Below are 26,809 nucleotides of genomic sequence, written 5' to 3' on the forward strand. Positions count from 1 at the left end.
TTAACAGGTGAGCACCCAGTTGTTCTAGCACCCTTGTTGAAAGATTATCTTTCTGTCATCTGTCATTGTGTTGCTTTGCTTGTTTCTCAAAGAGCAGTTGACTGTATTTAAGTGAATCTAAATAAATTAGCATCTATCTAGCTAAATTATCTTGGTTTACCTATCCATCCTTAATTTGTTCATCTCTCTCATCAAACAAAACAAGTTCAGAAGTGGAAAAAAAGTGCTGAAACTGATCATGAAGCACTCCAGGACAAGTGACTGATATGTTCCCAGTAGAGATAAGGCTGTCCAGGACTCAGTCACCTTCAAAGAAAGTCAGTATCTTCAAAGGGAATGAAGGATGATTTGTGTCTGATATAACTATCAAATTAATATCCTTCAGTAGCTCCCACATTTTCTTAATCATAATATATAAACCCCTTAGCAGACCTGATTTCATGGTAAACTTTTCTTCCTCTACCCCACCATTTTTTTTTGGCTCTATTGAATTTTTAGAGCTTCCACATACCCAACTCGCTCAGACCCCTTGTATATTCACACATTCTTTTCTTGGTGCTCTGTGAGCAAATCTGTAGTTCCTTTGTTTAAGCCATTCTCCAAAAGTAAATTTGCTGTTATTTATTCCAAGAGGACTTTCATGAATCAGCCAGTTCCTGCTTAGGAGATAGTCCAACATAAATCACCAACCCTCTATTTTTACTTTGATCTTGATAATTATAATGGATTTCCACATTAAGGGTGAGTCCCTCAAAGACTAAGAATTTCTATCTGACAATTGCTTTTCTTTTGTTGATATGGAACTAGTTCTTTTCATCAAGACTTTTTGTGTGTAAGGAACAGAAACATAGATTTGTTCAAGTGAGGTGGGATTCATCGCATAGATACAAAAACTAATTCACAGATGCTTGAAATGAAACACACCCAGACACCATGGAAATGGAGTTTGAAATGAAACTTGTCTCTCTTTTCATCTTTCAGATTCCCAAGTGATGCATAAGCATGATATTTTCATCTTTACTTTTTCTCTGTCTCCTTTTCTGCTCACAAAATAAAAAGGAAGATTTTTAATTTGAGAGAGGAAGAGAAGGTAATGAAGCGAGAGAAAGAAAGAGCTATAGAAGAGACCACAGGAGAAGCCTTTCTGCCTAGTACCACTGAATGGGCTATTCTGATATCATGGGATAATAAAACTTTCACAATCTTCCCACAAGGAAGGCATCCTAGGAGTATCTCCTCTTCCTGGTGCCAGAGCTTTGTGCTTATTGCCTATCAAAATTCTATATACGTAAAATTCCTAGCAAGATTATGCTGTCTGATGCTTGGGATGATGATTTAAACCTGAAGAATAAAGTTCAATTTAACAATGATTATAGGGCCTGATCTACAATGAGGCCAAATCTGACCTGGCAATGAGGGACAAATGGAAACTTGGCTGCAGGATGATTCATTCATCTGCCATGTGTTCAAAGATCTTGATCAATAAAAAGAGAATAAAATCAAGAGGAGTAACTAGTGTCAGCCTGAAACCAAAATAGATAAAGCCAAGAGGTCATAAAGAAAGGTTCTTAAGCATTATTGCCGATAGTAACTGTCACAGGAGACTCTGCTGGAACTATACCCTCCAAAGAGGGCCCCCATTTCAAAACAGGGATGTTAATTAGATATGATACTTAGTATTGTCACATTTAATGCTAGAATCTATATATACTACCTACAGTGAGGTGCTGAAGAGGCTCTATAACCTGTTTGTACTTGAGAAGCAAGGATTAGGACTGGGAATAATGACCTGAAATTTGGGAAAAAGGAAATAAAAATAAAATAGCTGTAAAATTTGGACATTGCCACCTTAGACTGGCTGATGTGCCTGAGAATAATAGCCATTTGTGATGGACTGCAGGAGACAGAGTAGTTTACTTTTAGGTAGCCCACCATAGTACATATAGCTCAGTGTGTGTTGCCACTTCTGGAACATTACAAGCTCACCTCTGGCTATTTAAGAGTTACTAACCATACTGACTGATAACTAGAATGTTACTCTAAAACTGTACCATCTTGTTATCAAGCCACCTTGCTTCCAGACCCTTCTGGAGAAGCTATACATGACTGATTATAGGTTACTGAACAAGTGTGCTGTAGCAAGCTGAATATGACCCATGTTGAGACTTCAGATCTGATATTTTCAAGGATGGAAATAGCGTCAGAGCCAGAGGAAATCAAAAGTTTGAAGTACAGTAGTAATTTTCCAGGAAACTTTGGAAACAATAGCATTGCTACCAGGTATCTTAGCCCATAAGACTGAACTCAAAGCCCTCACCCATGCCTTATGCCTTACAGGAGGTAGGAAAGTAAACACAAGGTCTATAAGTAAGAAAAATATTTGTGACCATGGTTTCCCAAGGGATATAGAGGGAAGCTGTACTTTGGGCCTTCCTTGGGTTCAAGGAAGACGGGAAGAAATTAACAGAAGTCTGCTAGTTTCTCAAACTTGATTCATAGACTGATGTAGCTTCCATTAGTCTGATTACTTATTATCTACCTTTATTCTAATAATAGGGTTGGTTAATGTGATTCTGCTCATTAATACACTGACAATGTGTCTCAAAATGACAGTGTCACACACCCAGATTAATTCTATGTCTGACCCACTAAGTCTTCATCAATGGTTCTACTGCTGGTTGAAGACTGAAAATTTTCTGGTAAAAAAATTACCAATTTCTGTGGCTTTTGTTACAGGTGTAGAAATACTAGGATGCTGTTGTCTTTATTGCTGCTGTGGAATGGTGACACATCTTCAAGATAAAGCTGTGAAGATACTGGCTGGTCCAAATGCTATCATGATGTAGAGGATCTCCCCAGCTGCAGCTGGGACTAGAAAGTTTCTTGACAACTTTCTTTTCTATAATCCTGAAAAAACCTAACTTCATCTCTTAACAGCATGAAGTAGTCAGATGAGTCATTGTTCCTGTTTCCCAGAGAAATGTAAGGTTATAACTGACAGCGGAGTATATGTAAACAGGTATAAAATAAGTGGACAATTTTTACCTCTTAAAGGTAAAGCTGGGAAGCTGATTCTTCAGGACTAGACTGCTGGATTCCTACTTGCCCAGGTCCTGTGGCACAAGCTGCTTTCTTATCTCACCTTCTCCAGAGCAGGAGAACCTTATCAGGTTAGATCTAATCTAACCACCTGCAGGCTTAAAGGAACACTATGACAAAACAGAAGAAATGTATTGCCATCGCTTTTATACGTTGTACTTTCTGTTTCCTCCTTCCAATTGACACATTCCTATCAATTTCCTATTTCTTATTTACTGATTAACATCAGATTCCATGGTCATTTCCTCTGGGAATACTAAAAATTATTCTTGAGAGCCAACTTTTCTAAAAAGATCTATTTATTCATTTTCTTAGTTTTAAAAATGTTTGACTAACATTCAAAAGTTGTAATTTTTATGGGGTACAGTACAATATTTCAACACACACTGCATAAACCAACAAATCAAGCAAACAGTCTTTCCTTTTTCTCTTTTCTTTGTGTCTGGAGTTTGCTAACTCCTCTCTTCTAGCTACTTGTAGAGTAACTAGTAAATTAATTTTGTTATGGTCGCTAAGCTGTGCCATAAAATGCTAGAACTTGTTACTTCAGGTTAGACTGTGTTTTGGTACCCTCTATCCACCCTTCTTAAATCTTCCCTCCCACCCTTTTTGGCCTTTGTTAATCGCTAGTCTAAGTTCAGATTGTCTATTTTTTTAAATTTCCACATATGAAACAGAAAATATACATTTTTGTGTGTGTGTCTAGCTTATTTCACTTAAGATAATGATTTCCAGTTCCATCCATCTGGCTGCAAATGTCAACATTTCATTCTTTTTTTTTAATGGCTGAATGATATTTCCTTGTGTATATATAACACATTTTATTTATCTATTCATTCATCCGTGGATATATAGGTTGATTCTATAACCTGGCTCTTGTGTCTAGTGCTGGAAGGAACTTGTGAATGCAGGTATCTCTTTCATATGTTGACCTCACCTCCTTCAGATATATATCCAGAAGTGGACTAGCTGGATCAAATAGTAGATATAGTTTCAGTTTTTGGTGGAATTTCTATACCATTCTCCTTAATGGCTTACTAATTTACATTTCCACCAACAGTGTATAAAGGTTACACTACCCCAACATCCTTGTGAGCATTTATTGTTTTTTGTATATTTTTTATTTATTTTTATTTAGGTTTCCACATAACACTTCACCTGAGTCAAGTATTCTGAGGTTTACACAGTAGGCATATAAGTATGAACTTGTCTATGTGTATGTAAGTATGTATATGTATATGTATATATATATTAATTTATGCACACATCAATCTATGCACACTCACACACAGGAAAACTACTGTGACTGACATTAATAATGCAGCCAGAGTATTTTTTTTTTAAGATTTATTTATTTATTTGAAAGAGTTACACAGAGAGAGGAGAGGCAGAGAGAGGGGAAGAGGTCTTCCATCCTCTGGTTCACTCCCCAACTGGCAGCAATGGCTGGAGCTGCACCTATCCAAAACCAGGAGCCAGGAGCCTCTACAGGGTCTCCCACATGGGTGCAGAGGCCCAAGGACTTGCATCATCCTCCACGACTTTCCCAGGCCAGGGCAGAGAGCTGGATTGGAAGTGGAGCAGCCAGGACTTGAACCGGCGCCTATATGGGATGCGGGTACTGCAGGTGGCAGCTTTACCTGCTACACCACAGCGCCAGCTCCAGATCAGAGTCTTTTATTTCCCTGCCCTCTTTGGAGTAGGCTGGGCCTGGGAGTCTCTGCGACCAGTGATGTGTGAGTGGCAGGAGGTGTGCCACTTCCAGGCAGAAGCCCCTAGAAGCCATCGGAAATTGCATGGCATATGCTGATGGGGAGGCACCTACATGGACACAGCCCAGGCTGGCGAACCCTCAAGAGAGGTACCCTGGAATGGACATAGGTGTGACTGGAAATGGGACCATGATTTGATGTTGGGTATATAGAGAAGGACACTCAGGAAAGGGGCAGGTTTGATCAAAGACCTGGAAGATGTGAGAGAGCAAGTGAAGCATCTCTGTGTTGTAGTAATCCGCCAAGAGATGGTCGAATGTGTAGAAGACAGTCACTTTTTTTTTTTTTTTAACACATTAGAAAACAGAGACAGTGGGGTGGGAGTTGTGGCTCATTAGGTTGAACCACCAAGCAGTAAGAAATGCAAGCAACTCCACATGAAATCTTATTTCAGGATAAAATAAATGATAAATGATCAGGTTTTTCTTTTTGGTTTTAATAAACAAGATTTAATCCAAGGAAATAATTTGCTTAAATGTTTTAGTTCGATGATTTCCTGTTATTAACCCTGCTGAAGAACATAGGCATGGATGGCTGGAAGGCTCTGGAGAGTGAAGGAAGGAGCAGATGGTGAGTGTGAGTGGTGGGAAAGGAGAGTGGGGAGCGAAAGGTATACAGAGAGCTGCTGGAGGGACCCCAGAGCAGGGCACAAAAGAAGGCGGAGCTTGCTTTCCCTGCTGGCCCCCAGCCTCACAGCCTACTTTCTTGACCAGCCAGCCGTCCCCACCTCCCAGTGTTCAGAGGATAGGTCGGGCGGCACCCCAAGGAGCTTTCTTGCTTAGAGGCTAGGAGCTGGCAGTGTCGGGAGCACTGTGCTGAAGGTGGGCATGGTTTACTGAAATTTCACACAATCGGGTGCCTGTGCACGCAGACCTCAATCTGCCCTCACTCTCACCCCAGCTGCTGCTCGTAGTCTGTCTTGCGTCACCGTGTGCTGCCAGGAGTGTTTGTCTTAACCCCACCGGCTCCTGAGGACCATGGAGCCACGCTCCTGTCATCCCCCTCCTCGAAGAAGGCCGTGTCTGCATTAGCAATGCAGGTTCACTCTGTGCCTTCTGTGGCTAAGGACGTGAAGGAGCTGGCGGTAGAGGGGTCAGAGGGGGCAGCACGACCCGGAAGTGATTCAGGAGCCTCGGTCACAACAGGCCTCCGGGTTATAACTCTTAAAAAACACATTTTCAGTAATCCCAGGCACTGTGCTCCTGCGTTACCCTGCACGGGGGAGACACCTCTGTCATGCACGGCCTCGTCTTCCTGCCCTGCTCACGCAGCGGCGGAAAGATCAGAGGAAAACCTCTGGGCGCGCTACGCAGGGAGACGCAGCGCCCAGCCGCCCTGACCAGCGTCTGCCTGACCAGCGTCTGTCTGACCAGGCTGTCGGCCATGTTGCTACGGTTTGTCTCCGCCTGAGGTAAGCCGTGATGGGCCTCCGGGTCCGTCAGTTTCGTTGGCCGTCAGTCGCAGCCGTTTTCTGTCATGGTTTTCTGGGCCTTGTTTCTGATTCGCGATGGTTCATTCCTAAGCCCGCACCGGGTGCTCTCTTTGCTGATAGGAAAGGCCACCATTTCCCGCCACCTCTGATGACACCCGCACCTTCCTTAGAAGTTGGAGCAAGTGCAGCAGAGGTGGAGGACAGAGACTCCGAGCCTCGATTTCCCCAAACCCTAAAAGCTGAGATCACCGAGGTCGGAGTCCATGTGGCGCCTCTTCACCAGCATCGGCGTGGCGTCCCCGCCCGCCCGGGAGCAGGACACAGTGCCCTTTTTTGTCTCTTTGACAGCCATTCTAAGTGGAGTGAATTTGACGCCACATTGTGGTTTTGATTTTCCTTGTCCTGATGGTTAGTGATATTTAACATTTTTTCATGTGTTTGTTGGCTCTGTATTTTTTCTTTTGAGAAATGTATAGTCAAATCCTTTACCCATTTCTTAACTGGATTTTTAGACAAATATTGTTAAGCTTTTAAAAAAGATGTATTTATTTGAAAGGCAGAATTATAGAGAGACAGAGGCAGAGAGAGCGAGAGAAAGAGAAAGAAAGAGAGAGATCCATCTTCCATCTTTCCCCAAATGGCTGCAATGGCCAGATCTAGGCCAATCCAGGCCAATCCAAAGCCAAGAGCCAGGAGCTTCTTCCATGTCACCCAGATGGCAGCAGTGGGTCAAGGAGTTAGGCCATCTTCCTCTGTTTTCCCAAGTGCATTACCAGGGAGCTGGATCATAAGTAGAGCAGTCAGGACTTGAACCAGTGCTCAAAGGGAATGCTGACACTGAAGGCCCTGGCTTTACCCAGTATGCCACAGCACTGGCCCCTATTGTTAGCTTTTTGAGTTCCTTATATATTGTGGATATTAATCTTTTTTCAGATGAATAGTTCACAAATATTTTTTTCCTATCAGTTTTCTGCGGCCGGCGCCGCAAGGCGGAGGATTAGCCTAGTGAGCCGGCTGGTGATGTGTTTCTTAAGAACTGAGAGTGGACATCCTTGCATGGTTTCAGATCTTAGAGGAAATATTTTTAGCTTTTCCCCATTCGATATGAGATTGACTATGTATTTGTCACATATAATATTTATGATGTTGAGGTATATTTCTTATATATATATAGAGAGAGAGAGTTTGTTCAAGGTCTTTAATCATGAATGGATATTGAATCTTATTGAATAGTTATTATGGACCTACTGGGATGATCATATGATTTTTATCCTGCTTTCTGTTAATGTGATGTATTACATTTATTGATTTGTATGTGTTGAACTATTCCTGAATCCCTGGGATAAATCTTACCTGGTCAGAGTGTTTGATCTTTTTTGATATGTTCTTAGATTTTTTTTTGCTAGTATTTTTGAGAGATTTTGCATTTATGTTCATTAAGCATGTTGGTCTGTGGTATTCTTTTTTTTTTTTTTTTAAGATCTATTTATTTATTTGAAAGTGAGAGTTACACAGAGAGAGAAGGAGATGCAAAGAGAGAGAGTCTTCCATCTGATGGTTCACTCCCCAATTGGCTGCAACAGCTGGAGCTGCACCGATCCAAAGCCAGGAGCCAGGAGATTTTCCAGGTCTCCCACACAGGTGCAGGGGCCCAAGGACTTAGACCATCTTGTACTGCTTTCCCAGGCTGTAGCAGAGAGCTGGATAGGAAATGGAGCAGCCAGGACTGGAACCAGCACCCATATGGGATACTGGCACTGCAGGTGGTGGCTTTACCCCTAAGCCAGAGCACCGCCCCCCTGTAGTGTTCTTTTTATGCTGTGTCCTTTCCTGATTTCGGAATAATGTAATTCTGGCATGGCAGAATGAATTTGGAAGAGTTATCTCTCTTTCAAGTTTCTGGAATAGTTTGAGGATTGGTACAAGTTCTTTAAAAATTTGGTAGAATTTGGTGGTGAAGCAATCTGGCCCTGGAGTTTTCTTTGTTGGGAGACTTTTGATTACTGATTTAATTTCCTTACTCATTATTGTTCTGTTTAGATTTTCTGTATCTTCAGTTGTTCAGTTTTTTTAAAAGATTTATTTATTTTACTTGAAAGAGTTACATAGAGTGAGAAGGAGAGGCAGAGAGAGAGGGGTCTTCTATCCTCTGGTTCACTCCCCAGATGGCTGCAAGCTGTGCCGATCCAAAGCCAGGAGCCAGGAGCTTATTCCAGGTCTCCCACATGGGTGCAGGGGCTCAAGGACTTGGGCCATCTTTTGCTGCTTTCCCAGGCCATAGCAGAGAGCTGAATCAGCAGTGGTGCCATATATGGGATGCCGACATTGCAGATGGTGGCTTTACCCGCTATACCACAGTGCTGGTTCCTGGTTTTGGTAAATGTTTCCAGGAATTTATCCATTTCTTCTTTTTCCAATTTGTTGACATATAGTTGTTAATAATCCCTGAAGGGACTGGGCATTTAGGCTAGTGATAGCATCCAGGTTCCTGGGTTTGATGCCTGGCTTCATATACTAGATTCAGTTTCTACTAATGCAGATCCTTGATGGCAACAGTAATGGCTCAAATAGCTGTGTTCCTACACACATTTAGGAGACCTGAATTACATTCCTGGCTGTCATCTGTTGTCCCAACCCAGTCCTGGTCGCTGTGGGCATTTGAAGAGTGAACCAGTGGATAGGAGCTTGCTCTAAGTCTGTCTCTCTGTATCTCATAAACAGACAAATATAGGAATAAATAACTATCCAGGGTGCCATAATGTGAGGATTCTTTATAAAGTTCTTGGAAAATAAAGTGAAAAAAATAAGAGACAAATTTATTTTTAAACAAGTCTTCAAGAAATTTTGTATCTATGTGTTATCAGTTGTGACATCTCCTTTTTAATTTCTGACATTATTTATTTAAATAACTTTTATTCTTAATTAAAACTTTATATCAGTTTTATTTATCTTTTTAAAAAGCCCACTATGCATGCAAGTGTAAAGCTGGTTTTGTGATGATGAATTCCTACAGCTTTTGCTTGTCTGGGGAAGTCTTTGTTCCTTATGAAAGATAAATTTGCTAGGTAAAATATTCTTCGCTGGCAGTTATTTTCTTTTAGAACTTGAGATATATCATTTCAGTTTCTCTGGGTCCGTAAGATTTCTTTTGAAAAATCTGTGGCTAATCTAATGGAGATTACCTTAAAATTGACCTGATGCTCATTTTTTGGGGGGGCTACTTTACAATTCTCTATGAGAGTTTGACTATAATGTACCATGGTGAAGATCTTTTCTGGTCATGTCTGTTTGGGGTCTTACAGGCCTCTTGTACTTGGATTTCCATAAATTTCTCTAGATTGGGTAGCTTTTAAGCTCTTTTGTCATTGAATAGGTTTTCTAAGCCTTTACTCCTCTCTCTGCCCTCAGAAGGTCCCACATTTTGAGTATTTGTTCGTTTAATGGTATCCCAAAGGTCTTGGGGATTTCTTTCATTCTTTTTATTTTCTTATCTTTTTTTTTTTGGAAGGGGGAGGCTGACTGGAATATATCCTCAAGTTCAAATGCTTTTCTTCTGCTTGATCAGTCTGTTATTGAAGTTTTCAACTGTATTTTTTATTTGACTCACATCTTCATTTCCATGATTTCTGTTTGGTTTCTTTCAAACTCTCTTTCTAGTGAATTTTCTCATTTATACCATGCATTGTTTTCCTCATTTCATTCAACTGCATGCATTGTTTTATATATCTTTGAGCTTCTTACTAAGTATTCTTTTAAATTCTTTATTAGTTATGTCATCCATCTCCTTTTTTCTTTTGGAATCTGTTACTAAAGTATTGGTTTTTTTAAGGGCATCATATTGCTTTGCTTTTTTGTATTTCCTGTGTTCTTATGGTTTTATTTGCACATATGCTGGATTAGTTCTTTTGATCACATTTGATGAGTGGTTTTCTTGATGAAAAATTTTTCTTGAAAATGTGTCTTCAGGTGTCAGTTTAGTAGGCTGTTTTGGTTTTATTTCCAATTGGATGCTGTAGTCTAGTTTCCCTGTGTCTTCTTTCACTGCAACTGATGTTAGCAGCAGTCAGTGCATAGGGTGCTCCAATTAGTGTCCATAACAGCCTGTAGGGTAATTAAGGTTTGTGGTCCCTGGTGTGCCAGACCTCAGTCTACTGTGACTGGGATTGTGGAAAACTGGCTCAGAGACCTTGAGGTGTCATTTAGGTGCTTGCATTGATCACAATAGCATTGGCTCAGTCTGGCAGGGACTCCCATCTCCATAGTGCCAGCCTCTATTTCTATGCAATTTCTTGGTACTTGCATACCTTTTATTTCCCCAAGCAGAAAATTATTCTCTCTGTGTTATTCTCATGCTGCCTCTGGTTCAGGGAAAAATAGAATCAGCAGCCCTGTGGCCACTTATGCAGCAAAGCTGGATCACAACCAGAGCCCACAGCCTGTCAAGACCATGGCAGCGGGAGTAGGACCAAGGCTTACTTACTTTTTTTTTTTTTTAAAGAGTTATTTATTTATTTGAAAGAGTTACACAGAGAAGGAGAGGCGGGGCGGGGGGTGTCTTCTATCTGCTGGTTCACTCCCTAATTGGCTGCAACAGCTGGAGCTGTGCCCATCTCAAGCCAGGAGATCCTTCTGGGTCTCCCACACGGGTGCAGGGGCCCAAGGACTTAGACCATCTTGTACTGCTTTCCCAGACCATAGCAGAGAGCTGGATAAGAAATGGAGCAGCCAGGACTCCAAACCGTGCCCATATGGGATGCCAGCACTGCAGGTGGCTGCTTTACCCACTACGCTACAGCGCCTGCCCCAAGGTTTACTTTCTATAGGCTATCTGCTGCTGGGGTGAACTTGTGGCCCAAGGCTTCAGCAACCAGCCACAGCTGATTGCTGACCAGAAAATAAGCCCAATAGACTGGGGTCAAGTGTCTCCATTTGGGACTGGGGGCAGGTCCAGATATTCCATGCACAGGCACAGGCCTAGGGTCAGGAACTACAATAATCTGCCCAGGGTCAAGAACTACAAGAATCTGCCCAGTGATGGCTTTATCAGATACAAGATGCAGTTTTTACCTTAAAAATTATTTATTTATTTATCTATTTGAAAGAATGGGAGAGGGAGGGAGGAAAGAAGGCAGAGAGAGGGAGGAAGGAAGGCAGAGAGAGAGGGAGGGAGGAGAGGGAGAGGAAGGGAGAGGGAGGGGGAGAGAGAGAGAAGGAGGAGGAGGGGGAGGAGGGAGGAGGAGGGGGAGGGGGAGGGGAGGAGGAGGAGGGGGAGAGAGAGAGATTTCTCATCTGCTGATTCACTCTGGAGCCAAATGGCCATAACAGCTGAGGCTGGGCCAGGCTGAGACCAGGAGCCAGGAACTCCATCCTCGTCTTCCCTATGGGTTTCAAGGGCCCAACTATCAGGGCCATCTTCTGCTGCTTTCTCAGGTGCACTAGCAAAGGGCTGGATTGGAAGTATAGCTGCTGGGACTTGAACTAGTCCTCCACAGCCTAACCTGCTGTGGCAAAATACCAGCTCTGGAGATGCAGCTATGTGCTCACCTAGTGCCATACTCTCCACTGTCTCAAACCTTGCTCCTTTATGTCTGCCCATTGTTTGTGGAGGAATTGTGAAATCAGTCTCTTAGTCTAAGCCAAACTGAGCTGATTGCATCTGCACCGCACAGCTACAAGGCACCATGCTGTCCTGCAGATGCACACCAAACCTGTGAGAGTTCGGGGGTGATATAGGCCAAAACTCTTGTTCATCTTATGAAGGCACATGTCTACATCTGATGGCAGGGTAATCTAAAGTCTTTGTTATACTGGCCTGGAGTAAGTGCCCTCTGGTCTCTTATCTGGTAATGGATCTCACCATAGTGGGACTGGCACTGAGCTTCAAGCCGTAGTCCTGAGCTCACTTTTTTTGCCTTACTTTCATGTGGCAAAGGCAGTCCCTTGGCCTCCCAGGCTGATACTAAAATGACTCATACCTGAATCTCACAATACTGAACTCTGCAGAACTTCAGGGTACATACCAGGTCTACAAAATGTTGGTGGTAATACAGGCTGAAATGAGTCTATCCTATTGGGGTGCAAGTCTCCACCTAATGCTGGGGCAGATCTAGAAACTGTCAATGAACACTGGCCTGGAGATAGAGGCCTTTGGACTTTTTCTGGTGCTGGGTCTCATGGAAGAAGGTGTAGCACAGCTTCAAGGCAAAGTCGTAACTTTGCTTTCCCTGCTTACTCTCCAGTGGCTAGAGTCTTGCTCTATTGTTTGCTGGATATTGGGGGAGGGATGGTATATGTGGGCCCCTGTCCACCTGGCTACAAAGGATGCAAAGGCTCACTCTGAATGGTTGCCTAGGGCCAGAGGCTGGGGCCTTGATTGACTCTAGATTTAATGTAACAGGTTTGAAATTGAGTTTCAAGTTTGAAGTCTGGGCTTTGTTCCCTCCTCCTTTAAGCAGTTGATGTCTCTCTGTACTGTGCTTAGAACTGAAGGAGTGGTGATGTGGCAGCTATTTCCTTCCCACCTTTTTCAATGTATCCTTTTTATTATACAAAAATCAGGCACTTTGGTCTCTCTCCCAGACTGCTTATCTCTTGTAAAGCTGTCTCTGTGGGAGACATTCATGGGGGAGCATCTTACTCAGCCCCAACTTTGTTCTGCCTTGTAAACTTCCATATTTTTAAGAATAAAAACTAGTGAAGTCAAAATTTTCACTATCATTTCACTCTCATTCAGTTGCATTGTCATATGTTGTCTTAAATGGAAGAGAAATGATTAAAGACATTCATATACTTTCTTTTTTATTTTTTTCATAAACTTTGATTTACTGTGGCTATAGTAATGAAGTTAGTTATAACTCCTTAACAGTTTTGTTATTTGGGAGATTATACATTATTTTAGTCAGATATTACCAGAAAAATAGTTTCAGTGAAATCTGTTATGGGAGCAAGTTTTCAGTGTTCACGTAGTATGATGTGTGTTATGGTAGAATTAAGGCTGAGAACTTCTGACCTAACTCATTATTGCCTGGAGGAACCTGAACCTCTAGATAGGATGGGAAGTCCTGCTGTGGACAGAGTGGATGTTATTGTTCGAAGAACCATATCTTTTCATAACCACTCTTTCTCTCTATGTTCCAAAACTAGCATTAGAGAATATGACTTGTTAACAAGATTGGTACTAGAGGGAAACCTGTTCCATTTCCATTCCAGTTTGTATAAGTCACAAGGGGTCATGGTAAATCAACCATTTCCTCTAAGGTATAATAATTTCCTTGCATGGCAAGTAAAGGCTGAATAGCATGGACTGGTAACAGTGCTATCATTTCCCTCTATAGGATAACTCATCTATCTTTTTCATCAATATAGTAACCATGGGACTGTAGTGGGATAGGATTCACTGTTCTCTCCTTATTGGAATGCAATTCATTCTTGTAGAATAGTAAATGCATTTCCTTTAGGATTTATTTATTTATTTGAAAGGCAGAGTGGCAGCGAGAGTTGGAGAAAGGAAGGTGGCGGGGGTGGGGTGGGGTGGGGAAGAGAAAGAAAGAGTCTTCCATCTGCTGGTTCACTCCCCAAATGGCTGCAATGGCTGGGACTGGCCAGGCTGAAGTCGGGAGCCTGGAACTCCTTCTGGGTCACCTTTGTGGGTAGCAGGGACCCATATACTTGAATCTTCTGCTGCTGCTTTCCCAGGTGTATTAGCAGGAAGATGGATTTGAAATGGAACAGCTGGAACTAGAACCAGAGTCCATATGGGATGCAAGCGCTGCAGATGGTGGCTTAACCCATTGCCTGCCCTAGCAATATATATCTAAACATTTATTACTATTAGACTTATGATATAAAATATGCTTTCTGTAGAAAATATAGACACACACTTCAAAAAAAACCCAAAATTTTCTGTACCTTCATAATCCATAATTTATGATTTCTATTATGTTGATTTATTTTAAGTATTTTTGCTATGTCTATTTGGAGTTCCTTTTTATACAAGTAAGTTCACATTGCAATGGAAAGTTAAAATTTATCTTGCTGACAATTAGAAGTGAAAATTTTGATAAAAGGAAAATGAAAATTTTCCAATAAAATTTCAGTGTTTTACTCAAGATTAACAGTTGTTCATAAGAAATCAAAGACAAGGACACATTATGACAAAAAAAAAAGGACAAACATTACTCTTTTCAGTAATCAAATCATTGCCTCTTGATCAGTGACAAATCTAGACACATTTAATCTTCCTACTTCTTGGATAAGGGTTACCAATTCCACCAAATTGTGCTCCATGATAACATCCAATCAAGAACTGGCTCTTGCTCCTGACATGCTTCTTTAAAATCACCCAATACAGTTTGAACTCTATATACGGCCCCTCAAAACTTCCCATTGTTGAGATGTTCCTAAATTTTTTTTCAGTGTATTCATCCTTGTGGCAGCAATCTAAATAAATCTAACATTGTGCAGTATTAGTAATTTTGTTCAGGAGGTTTCAACAGTACCCGAGGTTTTATGTAGACAAAATTTCTGCTTATCATTTGGAGTTCTTACTAATGTCACCTTTAATGCATTTGTAGTAGTCTGTTGTTTGGGCTTTCGTTGTTAGAAATGTATTTTGTTTGCTTAACTTTTTTTTCTTTTTTTCTTTTTTCTTTTTCTTTTTTTTAACAGGCAGAGTGGACAGTGAGAGAGAGAGAGAGACAGAGAGAAAGGTCTTCCTTTGCCGTTGGTTCACCCTCCAATGGCCGCCGCGGCCGGCGCGCTGCGGCCGGCACACCACACTGATCCGATGGCAGGAGCCAGGTGCTTTTCCTGGTCTCCCATGGAGTGCAGGGCCCAAGGACTTAGGGCATCCTCCACTGCACTCCCTGGCCACAGCAGAGAGCTGGCCTGGAAGAGGGGCAACCGGGACAGAATCCGGCGCCCCGACCGGGGCTAGAACCCGGTGTGCCGGCGCCGCAAGGCGGAGGATTAGCCTATTGAGCTGCGGCGCTGGCCTGCTTAACTTTTTTTTTCTATTACAAATATCATTTTAGCGTTTAAATATTTTCCTAAATTCTACTTGTTTACTTAGATTATATTGATATGTATTTTACTGTATAAAGGGAAGGGACATAATTATGGTATTTTATGCACATTAAATTGGTTCTAAAAGAATATTATGCTTTAAATATCAGCTAGTGACATGTGAATACCAACTTTATTGTACTTTTACCAGCATGGAGAGTTGTATATTTTAACAAATCATTATAAGTTTGACAGATAAGAAAAAAATGCCTTACTGATCTTCAAATATGAATTCCTGTGATCACTGAAGCTTCTTGACTACATGTTACAAAAGGGTTTCATTTCCAGAAATACTCCAAACACAATGTACTCATTTGGTTGGCAGGTAATTTAGTCTTAGGATTTACCTTCCTAATTTTATGCCTCTAAGTCCTGGTAACTATAATAGGAAAAGCTTTAGTTTGTACTTCATATGTAAATACTCATTTAATTCTGACAATCCTAACTTATAGGTACCATTTCACATGAGATAACTGAGGCACACAGAGGATAAGCGACTTGCCTAGATTTCTTCATTCAGCTGAATGTGGGGTGGGAGCTCAGGATTTAGGGGAGAGATGAGGGTTCCAGTAGGTGAAGAGAGGTGCAAACTGCAGATATGTTCTTGTACTAGGTTTTAGCATCTGTTCTGGCAGCATCTGTCTGTCTCTCTTTCTCTGTCTCCCTGTATTTTTTTTTTTAAGATTTTGTTTATTTATTTGAGAGAGAGAATCAGAGACAGAGAAAGGAAGATATTTATTTGAGAGGTAGAGTCAGAGATAGAGAGAGGGAGAGACAGAGAGAAAGAGAGAGAGATCTTCCATCCACTGGTTCACTTCCCAAATGGCCGCTACAGCCAGAGCTGAGCTGATCTGATCTGAAGCCAGGAACCAGGAGCTTCTTCCAGGTCTCCCACATGGATGCAGGGGCCAAAGCACTTGGGCCATCTTCTATTGCTTTCCTAGGCCATTGTAGAGAGCTGGATTGGAAGAGGAGCAGCCAGGGCATGAACCAGTGCCCATATGAGATGCTGGCATGGTAGGTTTAGGCTTAGACTGCTATGCCTCAGTGCCAGCTCCTCTTTGTTAACCAAGTATTCTTTTTTTTTTTTTCCTGCCTGAGCTGTTGCCAGCTCTGTATGACCTGATAAGCCTCGTGCTCCTCTTCTCTCTGAAAGCAGAAAAGCTGTATCCTCTGTCTTGATTAGCTCTACTGGGATTCAGTACATTGCTTTACATGACAGACCTCTTTATTAAAGTTTATAAGCATCCCAGATGTGGTGGTGGTTCAAAGGTTGAGAGGACACAGTGTCAACTTGCTCCTAACACACTGCTCCTACTAGCTTCCATTCTCTGGAACTACCTCCTTTCTTCTCCGGGAATTCATTTCAGTCACTGTCTCTCCATTAACCATCACCCCAAAATGTATTAAAACAATAGCAGTTACTTATTATGGTTACTGTAGGTAAAGAATTCAGGAAAGGCTTAGCTAGGTGTTTGTAGCTCCAAGTGTCTCACAAGGTTGTAGTGGTTAGAGACAACATGAAACTCATATCAGAGGCTTTGTGACTCAATTTTTTATGCCTAGCATGAAAATTCTGAAAGATTTGGAGGCTGAAATGTCTGGAATCCCTTGATGTCTCCTTCTCAGTGTATTCCCTCCAGTATGATGGCTTCAAAATGATTGGGCTTCTCACACAGTGTCTTTGGGCTCCAGAGGCAGAAGGAGAAGACAGAAAGAAATAGAATGTCCAACGTGTTTTACAACCACCACCAAAGAAACCGGTTTTCACCCCAGTTCCACCTTTAAATAGCCACGTCCCATTAGCCTGGTCTGTAGGGTGTGAACCTTGTATGTGGGTTTAATTTACTCCACAGAAATCCTGGCATACTTAAAATCAGGCTTATACCTCAGCTTTCACTTGGTGAAGCTGAACATTTGCTGAGAGTTAAAGTTCCCTGAACATTGTATTCCTGATGTGTTTCTCTTATAATGTCAAGGGAATTCTTTTGTCTGATTTCCCTGATTGATCTTCAACTCTGATCCTGCTAAAATAATATTTTATTGTAAAATGTGGACACTTTACAAATACATATGTATAATGTGTATGTATAAATATATACATATATAAATGTATTCCAGTATAGTCTCAGTGTTGTTCTTTAACATCTCTTACTACTTCCTAGCTTGCTAAATTTGGATCTCAACATTGTTTATATACCTTTTCTATATGAATATTAAGATAATTGTCCTTCATTAACTCACTGTTGGTGGGAATGCAAACTGGTAAAGCCACTATGGAAGGCAGTTTGGAGATTCTTCAGAAACCTGAATATAACACTACCATACAACTCAGCCATCCCATTCCTTGGAATTTACCCAGAGGAAATTAAATTGGCAAATAAAAAAGCTGTCTGCACCTTAATGTTTATTGCAGCTCAATTCACAATAGCTAAGACCTGGAATCAACCCAAATGCCCATCAACAGTAGACTGGATAAATTATGGGATATGTACTCTACAGAATACTATACAGCAGTAAAAAAAAAATGAAATCCGGTCATTTGCAACAAGATGGAGGAATTTGGAAAACATCATGTTGAGTGAAATAAGCCAGTCCCAAAGGGACAAATATCATATGTTCTCCCTGACTGGTAACAACTAACTGAGCACCAAAAAGGAAACCTGTTGAAGTGAAATGGACACTAGGAGAAACAATGACTTGATCAGCCCTTGTCCTGACTGCTGATAAACAACTTACTACTTTACCCCTTTTAGTATTTTTTGTCTACTTAATACTATTGCTTGAACTCTTTAATAAACACACAATTATTCTTAGGTGTTTAAAATTTAACTGAAAAGTGATCCTTGTTAAATATAAGAGTGGAAATAAGAGAGGGAGGAGATGTACAGTTTGGCACATGCTCAATCGGACTTACCCCAAACGGTAGAGTTAGAAATGTGCTAGGGGATTCCAATTCAATCCCACGTACCAATGCCATCTCACTAGTCCAGCTGATCAGTTTTAGTTCACAATTGATCATAATGATAGGACTAAGAGTCAAAGGGATCACATAAACAAGACTAGTGTCTGCTAATACTAACTGATAGAATTAAAAAGGGAGCGAATGATCCAACATGGGAAGCGGGATACACAAGCAGACTCATAGAATGGCAGATGTCCTAAACAGCACTCTGGCCTCAGAATCAGCCCTTAAGGCACTCGGATCCACATGAAAAGCCTATGAAGTATTTCAGGCATGGAAAGCCAAGACAATGTGGGGAAAAAAAAGGACCTAAATGGAAGATCTCTGTGAGTGAGATCCCAACGGAAAGAACCGGCCATCAAAAAAGGAGGTACCTTTCTCTGAAGGGAGGAGAGAACTTCCACGTTGACTATGACCTTGTCTAAATAAGATCAGAATCGGCAAACTGAAAAGGCTTCCATAGCCTTGGCAACTCATGACAAGAGTGTAGGGTGATTTCTGACGCCATAAACAAGAGTGTCAATTATTAAATCAACAACAGGAGTCACTGTGCATTTACTCCCCATGTAGGATCTCTGTCCTTAATGTGTTGTACTATGTGAATTAATGGAATAACTAGTACTCAAACAGTACTTTACACTTTGTGTTTCTGTGTGGGTGCAAACTGTTGAATTCTTTACTTAATATATACTAAATTGATCTTCTGTATATAAAGATAATTGAAAATGAATCTTGATGTGAATGGGATGGGAGAGGGAGCAGGAGATGGGAGAGTTGTGGGAGGGGAGGGAAGTTATGGAGGGGAAAAGCCACCGTAATCCAAAAGCTGTACTTTGGAAATTTACATTTATTAAATAAAAAAAGATAATTGTCCTTGATTTGCCATACTTATTGTAAGCAAGTTTTTTCCTATTGTTGTTTTTAGACCTGATTTCATTTAGTTAAAGTTCATTTAAAATATTTTCTTCTCGGCTGGCGCCGCAACTCAATAGGCTAATCCTCCGCCTGCAGTCACCCCTGGTACTAGTTCCAGTCAGGGTGCCGGTTCTGTCCCGGTTGCTCCTCTTCCAATCCAGCTCTCTGCTATGGCCTGGGAGTGCAGTGGAGGATGGCTTAAGTCCTTGGGCCCTGCACCCGCATGTGAGACCAGGAGAAGCAACTGGCTCCTGGCTTCGGATCAATGTGGTGCGCTGGCCACAGCGCGCTGGCCGCAGCAGCCATTGGGGGGTGAACCAATGGAAAAATGGAAGACCTTTCTCTCTGTCTCTCTCTCTCACTGTCCACTCTGCCTGTCAAAAAAAAAAAAATATTTTCTTTTCTGAGGTCAAATTTTCCTATAGGAAAGTACTCAGCTCAGATAAAAATATTTCACATCTCCAGAGAGCTGCCTTTTGCCCACTTTAGAAAGTGTAAATTTTCTAAATTTTGCCACCAATTTCATATTTACCACCCTAAATTTGTTTTGCCTGTTTTGAATGTCATTTAAGTGAAATCACACACTGTACATTTGTTCTTACTTCTTTTACTTAGCCTTAAATTTGAGAGATTCATTGATATTATTGTGTATGATGGTAGCATATTCCTTTTTAATTCATGTTAAATACTCTAACCTATGAGTATCTCATAGTATATTTATGGATATTTATTGTGTATTTATTCATTTGTCTCCAGTTTTTGGCTATAAATATTGTATATATGTATTTTTGATATATATATGTATATATGTATGCATTCAGTTCTCTCAGTTAAATTCCTATAAGTGGAAATGATAAATCATAGAGTATATCAATATTCATGTTTAATATATACTACTAGAGTTTTTCTGATGGAACTATACCAATTTATACTTTTATTAAAATTTAGTTTATTTACATTCAGGACAATAATTTATATTAGTTTTTATATTATTGGTCAGTTAGTTGGTCTTTATAATGGGTTTTTTAAAACATTTTTTAGGAGCCAGTGTTGTGCCATAATGGCATAAGCCATCACCTGCAAATTCTGGTATCCTATATATAGGGTTCAAGTCCTGGCTGCTCCACTTCTGATCCAGCTCTCTGTTAATGCTCCTGGAAAAACAGCAGAAGATGGCTGATGCAGAAGATCTGCACCCATGTGGGACACCAGGAGAAGTTTTTGGCTCCTGGCTTCGGCCTGGCCCATCTTTGGCTGTTGTATCCCTTTGGGGAGTGAACCAATGGATAGAAGATCTCTCTATCTCTCCTTCTCTCTCTCTCTCCATTCTCTCTCTCTCTCTCTCTAACTCTGCCTTTCAAATAAATGAAATAAATCTTCTAAAAATATAAAACTTTTTTAGAAGATTTATTTATTTGAAAGGGAGGGGGGGGAGAGAGAGAGAGAGAGAGAGAGAGAATGAATCTTCCATCCATTGGCTTGTTCTCCAGATCCACATGGTCACAACAGCTAAGGCTGGGCCAGTCTGAAACCAGGAAACAGGAACTCCATCCAGTTCTGCCATGTTAGTGGAAAGAACCCAAGTACTTGAGCTGTAATCTGCTGCCTTTTAGGTACATTAGCAGAAAGCTGTATTAGAAGAGGTGTCAGGAAACCATCCCAGGTACTCTGATTTGGAATTTGGGCATCCCAAGTATATACATATTCCTTATTGCAGTTTTAATTTGTGCTTACTGGTAATAAAATATGTTGATTTACTTTCAATATATAGGCCATTTGATTAACTATTATAAAATGTCTTTTTTCAAAAAGCTTATTGTTTTAGAAAATTTCTGTTTATGAAAATTTGTTTATAAAATAACTTTAATAAAGTAAAAAATATTTTTGTTTATGGAAAGATTGTTAAGATAGTATAGAGATTTACTGTGTACTCCATGCCTAGTTACCCCATCACTTTTTAAAAAGAAAATTATTTATTTATTTGAAAGGCAAAGTTACAGAGAGGTGGAGGCAGAGAGAGATAGAGAGAGATCTTCCATCTGCTGGTTCATTCCCCAAATGGCTGCAATGGCCGGAGCTGGGCTGATCGGAAGCCAAGAGCCAGGAACTTCTTCTGGGTGTCCCATGCAGATGCAAGGCCCTAAGCACTTGGGCTGTCTTCTACTGCTTTTCCCAGGCCATAGCAAAGAGCTTGATTGAAAGTGAAGCAGCCAGGTCTCAGGTGCCCATATCGGATGCCAGCACTGAAGGTGGCAGCTCTAACCAGTATGCCATGGTGCCGGCCCCTAAATTACTCTATAATTAACATCTCATCTTAGTATCCTGAGTTTGTTATAATTAATAAACCAATGTTGATCAATTTTTAAAAAAAATTATTTATTTGAAAGAGTTACAGAGAAGTAGAGGGTGAGAGGATGAGAGGGAGGGAGGGTGAGAGGGAGGGAAGGATGGAGGAAGGGAGGGAGAGAAAGAGAAAGAGAAAGAGAAAGAGAAAGAGAGAGAGAGAGAGAGAGAGAGTATCTTCTATTCACTAGTTTACTCTCAAGTGGCCACAACCGCCAGGGCTGAACCAGTCTGAAGCCAGGAACCAGGAGCTTCTTCTGGGTCTCCCATGTGGTGGTAGGAGAACATCTTTTGCTGCTTTTCCCAGGTGCATTAGCTGGAATCTGGATTGGAGTTGAGCAGTGGGACTTGAACCTGTATCTGTGTGGGATGCTGGCACTTCAGGCAGTAGCTTTAACCCATTATTCCACAGTGCTGGACTTGATGCATTATTGTTAACTATTGCCCATAGTTTATTCATATTTCCTGGTTATTATTATTTTTTTTCTGTTACAGGTTCCCAACCAGATTTTTATATTTAGTTTATCATGCTTCCTTAAGCTTTTTTGGGCTGTGAGAGTTTCTTAGATTCCCTCTCTCTTTTTTTTTTTCCAACTTGTATTTAATAAATATAAATTTCCAAAGTACAGTTTTTATGATTTGGTACTCACACATCCTATTTGAGAAGTTATTGCCTTTCCCCAAATTATGAGCATAAACCCCTCTATTTTCTCTTAAGAGGTTCATTGTTTTAACCTTAAAATTTAGATTTATAGTCAACTTAGAATTGATTTTTGTGCATGGTGTGAGGTAGGGATTAACATTAATTTGTTCTCCCATATAGATGTTTAGCTAACAATGAATCATTTGCAGAGAAGCTCATTCTGTTCATTAAATGTTAGTAGCACAATTTTAGCTTTTTAAAATAATAATATATTCAAGTGATTTAAAAGTCAAAATTATATTAAATGTCATATGTTCCTACATTGTGTTCCTACAATGTGTTCCTGCGTTGTGTCCATTCTTTCTGTTTTCAACATCATGGGTAACTTTTTTTGTTTACAGTATTTTGTGGAAATTAAACTAGTATAAGTACTTTGCTATGCCCTCTCCCTTTAAACATGAGGCTACTGTTCTATGCCTTGATGTTTTTCTATTGCAAACACAGAAAACAATTTAAAGCATTATTATGGTAAAGTTAAAATATATCCCAATGTGTAGAGTAATGAACTTCTTAAGGGCCAGTCTACAACAATAATCACCAATTACTGGCTACTGTTGTTTTATTGTCTTCTATTTAGTAACACTCATCTCCCAATGCAGTTGGATTATTGTAAAGTCAGTCTTCGATATTCATTCCTAAATAAAAGAACTCTTAAAATATATAAACACCATATCATTAGCATTATGTTTTTAGATGTAATCACTTACACAAATTTGTTGATTTGGGATTTCTGGTTTCTTTTGTTACTTTCATATATTCCATTTATTTTTGCCCTGATGTCCTTTCCTACTACAATGTTAAATAGTTATACTCTGTACAGTGCCATGAGTCTTTAGAACATGAAAACTTTGGAAAATCATGTAATTTAACTCTGTTATTTTACAATTAAGGGAACTGAAAGGCAATGAGATTAAAAAGGATTTCTCAATGTCTTGTGAGCAGTTATTGACTAAGTTTAGAATAAAATGTGTCTTCTAATTAATTAAATGCTCATTGTACTACTACTCTCCCTCTTCGTGTTAGGTTAATTTTAAATAAAAGTCAGACTGAATCCAATAAAATTCACTACCCACTTCTCAGTATAAGTAATTTAGGTGCCTTTAAAAAATTGCCCTGGTATCAACCAGACTATTTATAAAAGCCAGAATCTAAGCTACAGAACAGAGACCCTTAGAGGAATGAAAATGACACATGGCGTAAAGTGGGTCCTACCAATGGCTAGGAGCCTATCACCTCACTTTCCAGGACTAAATGCAACTCAACACTGTAGGACATTGCAGGAAATGCCCATTTCCAAAGTGGTTCTTTAGAACTTAGTATTAATTTAATTTTTGAGAATAATTATACAGATCATGCTGTGTGTACAAATATATGGCTTTTATTCTGTTGTTTTCTTTGCTTGGAATGAACTTATTGTTCATCTCAGATATTCTCTGTAAAAGGACACCTGTTCCAAATTTTATCGTTTGACTATGCAATATTATTTGATGCCTCTGTAGCACTGTGACATGTCTTCATTATTAAGAAGGGAATTTTTTAAATTAAATTATATTCATTTTCTTAATTTTATTCTTTACACTGCTTTCTTCAGTTTTCATTTACGGAAGAAGAGGAAGAAAAAGCAATGGTAGGAGATGCAAGAATCAATCACACAAACACAGATGCATAGTCTTTGAGAGGAATATATATGTGTCTTTGTGTTTTTCCTGGTGAGGTTAAAATTTGAGAATCCACAGTTGCACCTGTAAGCCTTCTTTTCAGTGAGAAAAATGGAAGCTGACATCTCAGGGCAATTCTTTGTCAGAAATATACATCTGCATGAAGAGAAGAGAGTTAAAAATTTAATCTGCAAAGCTATTTAGAGAGTGGATAGGCCTTGACAGGCCTCCCAAATGTATTACAAGAACAAGAAGAGTGAAGTTATGAAAAAAAAGCTGTTGCAGCAAACAGAATGAAACTAAGCTTTCTTGACAGAATCAGTTTGCCAAATGACTTCAAAATTGTATTGTCTTGTTCTTTTTTTTCTTAAATATACTCTAATTTAAATGTGTAAGAATAATTTTTAGGGTTTACTTGGGACCTTAAACGATCTCTGTGGTAAAGGCACAACAGTTATATATATAGCATAATTTTGAAAAAGGATATATGAAACCAAATTGAAAACTATCAAACCATCATGCAGCCAGAAAAAGTAACAAGGATTCTTGAGGCATCTATGATGATCTGACTGATAATTGTCAAAATATCACTTCATGCCTAAAGTATTGCTTGACGTAAGTGATTACAGTAAAGTATTGGAAACCAATTTCCAAAAATATAACAGATCAATGCCACATTGTACTCTATTCATTTGTATTTTACATAGGAGTTTTGAAAGTTTACCCATATATTCTAACCACTGTTCATCAATGTTACAGGGCAAATGGCTGTTTAAATTTTCTGTCTTATATTATTAACTTTCTTTGTCTTTTAAATTTATATTTTCTCCCCTGAATTCTTAAACAAACACAGATTTATTTATTTATTTATTTATGCATTTATTAATTTAACAGGTAGCAACTGGGGAAGTTAGATCACCCTTTTTAAGGGGCTAACTTGGCTTTAGAAAAAAATGAACCAGAGGAGCAAGTGGCTACAGAGTAGATTCAGCCTGGTCATACTGTTAGTCAAATGTAGTGTGTGTTTGTGGCTGTGTATACTTTTGTATATTTGTATATTTATAGAAAAAAGATTGTAAGAGATCAAAGACCAAATATGAATTGTGATCATCTCTAGGGGATGGGGACAATTTTCCTCTAAATTTCTGTCTGTCTCTTTCATCTGCTGGTTTATTCTCCAATGCCCACAACAGCTTGTACTGGGCTGGAATGAAGCCAGGAGCCCAAATCTCAGTTTGAGTCTCCCGTATGTGTGGCAGGGACCCAAGAATGTGAGGTACACCTGTTGTCCCCCAGGGTGCACTTCAGAAGGAAGCTGGAATTAGGAACAGAGCCTGGACTTGAACCCAGGCACTCTGATATGGATGTGGGAATCTCAAGTGGCATGTTAACCATGCCTACTCCATTTATTTTGCTAAATATATATTTAAAAAATTTAATATATTATTTATTTTAATTTTATTTGAAAAGCAGAGAGATACACAGAGAGGGAAATAGAGACAGACAGCAGCTCTAATTTTTTTTTATCTGACTAGGCCTCAGCCTAGGCAAGAGCACGCTACTTACTCTGGAAGCATCCTTCCCATTAATATTGTAGAAATTTTTTTCCATTAAAGTCTTAACAACTACTGAAGCATAACTTTTAAGTCCTATGATGTACATCTATCTTAAAATGTTGCTTTAAATCTTTAATATCTAGGGCCTAACCAGGTTTTCTGATTTGCCTTTAAAGTATCAACTTGTTAAATATAAATTCTGATCCTTTGGCCCCTCAACTCATCATATATCTACTTTTCATAACCTATCATATTCCTATCATATTCTTTGTTAGTGAGTTCTTGGCTGTCTTGTACTCTGTTAAGGTATATCTGATGAAATAGAATGATTGCTAGTCACACTTTAAAAGTTTTAATGGTTGTTTGTTGCAAACATTTTATTTCCCCTTCTTCAGTGTATATGGTAGCAATTTATGCCTCTATTGCATTTTCCCAGTGCATTGTGAAATTAGCTGTGGTCCTGTGCCTGCCTCTGCCCAGAGAGATGTGACCAGAAGAGACTTGTTCCATTTCCACAAGGTGGCTGTAAGGGTGAGGGCATAATTTTCCATGTTCCCTTTTCCTTCTTTGAAAACCTCGGAAACACACACTAGGATGCATTTTCTATCAAATCTGCATTTTGTTTGCTTGCTTGCTTTTTTTTTTTTGAGATAACATTTTTAATTCACATTATGGTCAAAGGCTTAATATCCCTCTACATAAAGAGTTCAACAAGTAAACAAAAACCTTTTTTTTTTTTAAAGATTTGTTTATTTCTTTGGAAGTCAGAGTTACACACAGAGAGACTGAGATGCAGAGAGAGAGAGAGAGGTCTTCCATCTGCTGGTTCACTCCCCAGTTGGCTGTAAACGACTGGAACTGCACCGATCCGAAGTCAGGTGCTTCTTCTGGGTCTCCTATGTGGGCATAGGGAACCAAGAACTTGGGCCATCTTCTGCTGTTTTCCTAAGCCATAGCAGAGAGCTGGATTGGAAGTAGAGCAGTCGGGACTAGAACCGGCATGCATATGGGATGCCAGCACTGCAGGCAGTGGCCTTACCCACTACACCACAGTGCCAGCCCCCAAGTAAAAATTAAAAAGACCAAATTTAGTAGAATATAGGCAAGGGCTAAAACTAATCAAATGAAAAGATGTCAATTTCACTCATACACAGTAAATTCTTTCTTTCTTTCTTTCTTTCTTTCTTTCTTTCTTTCTTTCTTGGCAATGCAGAGTTAGACAGTCAGAAAGAGACACACAGAGAGAGTTATGGACAGTGAGAGAGAGACAGAGAGAAAGGTCTTCCTTCTGTTGGTTCACTCC

The 26,809-nt window shown here is 39.9% G+C and overlaps 1 long non-coding RNA gene across 3 annotated transcripts in view; it reads left to right on the forward strand.

The window, feature by feature from the left end:
- Positions 1-5,829: 5,829 nt before the first annotated feature.
- The window catches only part of LOC103349776 (uncharacterized), a 233,388-nt gene continuing 212,408 nt past the window's right edge, over positions 5,830-26,809 (forward strand). The window contains exons 1-2 of one of the 3 annotated variants that reach the window (XR_011389006.1): positions 5,830-6,282; positions 25,943-26,037. This is a non-coding gene — a long non-coding RNA (uncharacterized lncRNA). The remainder of the gene's footprint in view (positions 6,283-25,942; positions 26,038-26,809) is intronic. The other 2 variants (XR_011389007.1, XR_007922949.2) reach the window with 2 other exon arrangements.

This window comes from Oryctolagus cuniculus, chromosome 5 (assembly GCF_964237555.1).
Source record: "Oryctolagus cuniculus chromosome 5, mOryCun1.1, whole genome shotgun sequence".
NCBI lineage: Eukaryota > Metazoa > Chordata > Mammalia > Lagomorpha > Leporidae > Oryctolagus > Oryctolagus cuniculus.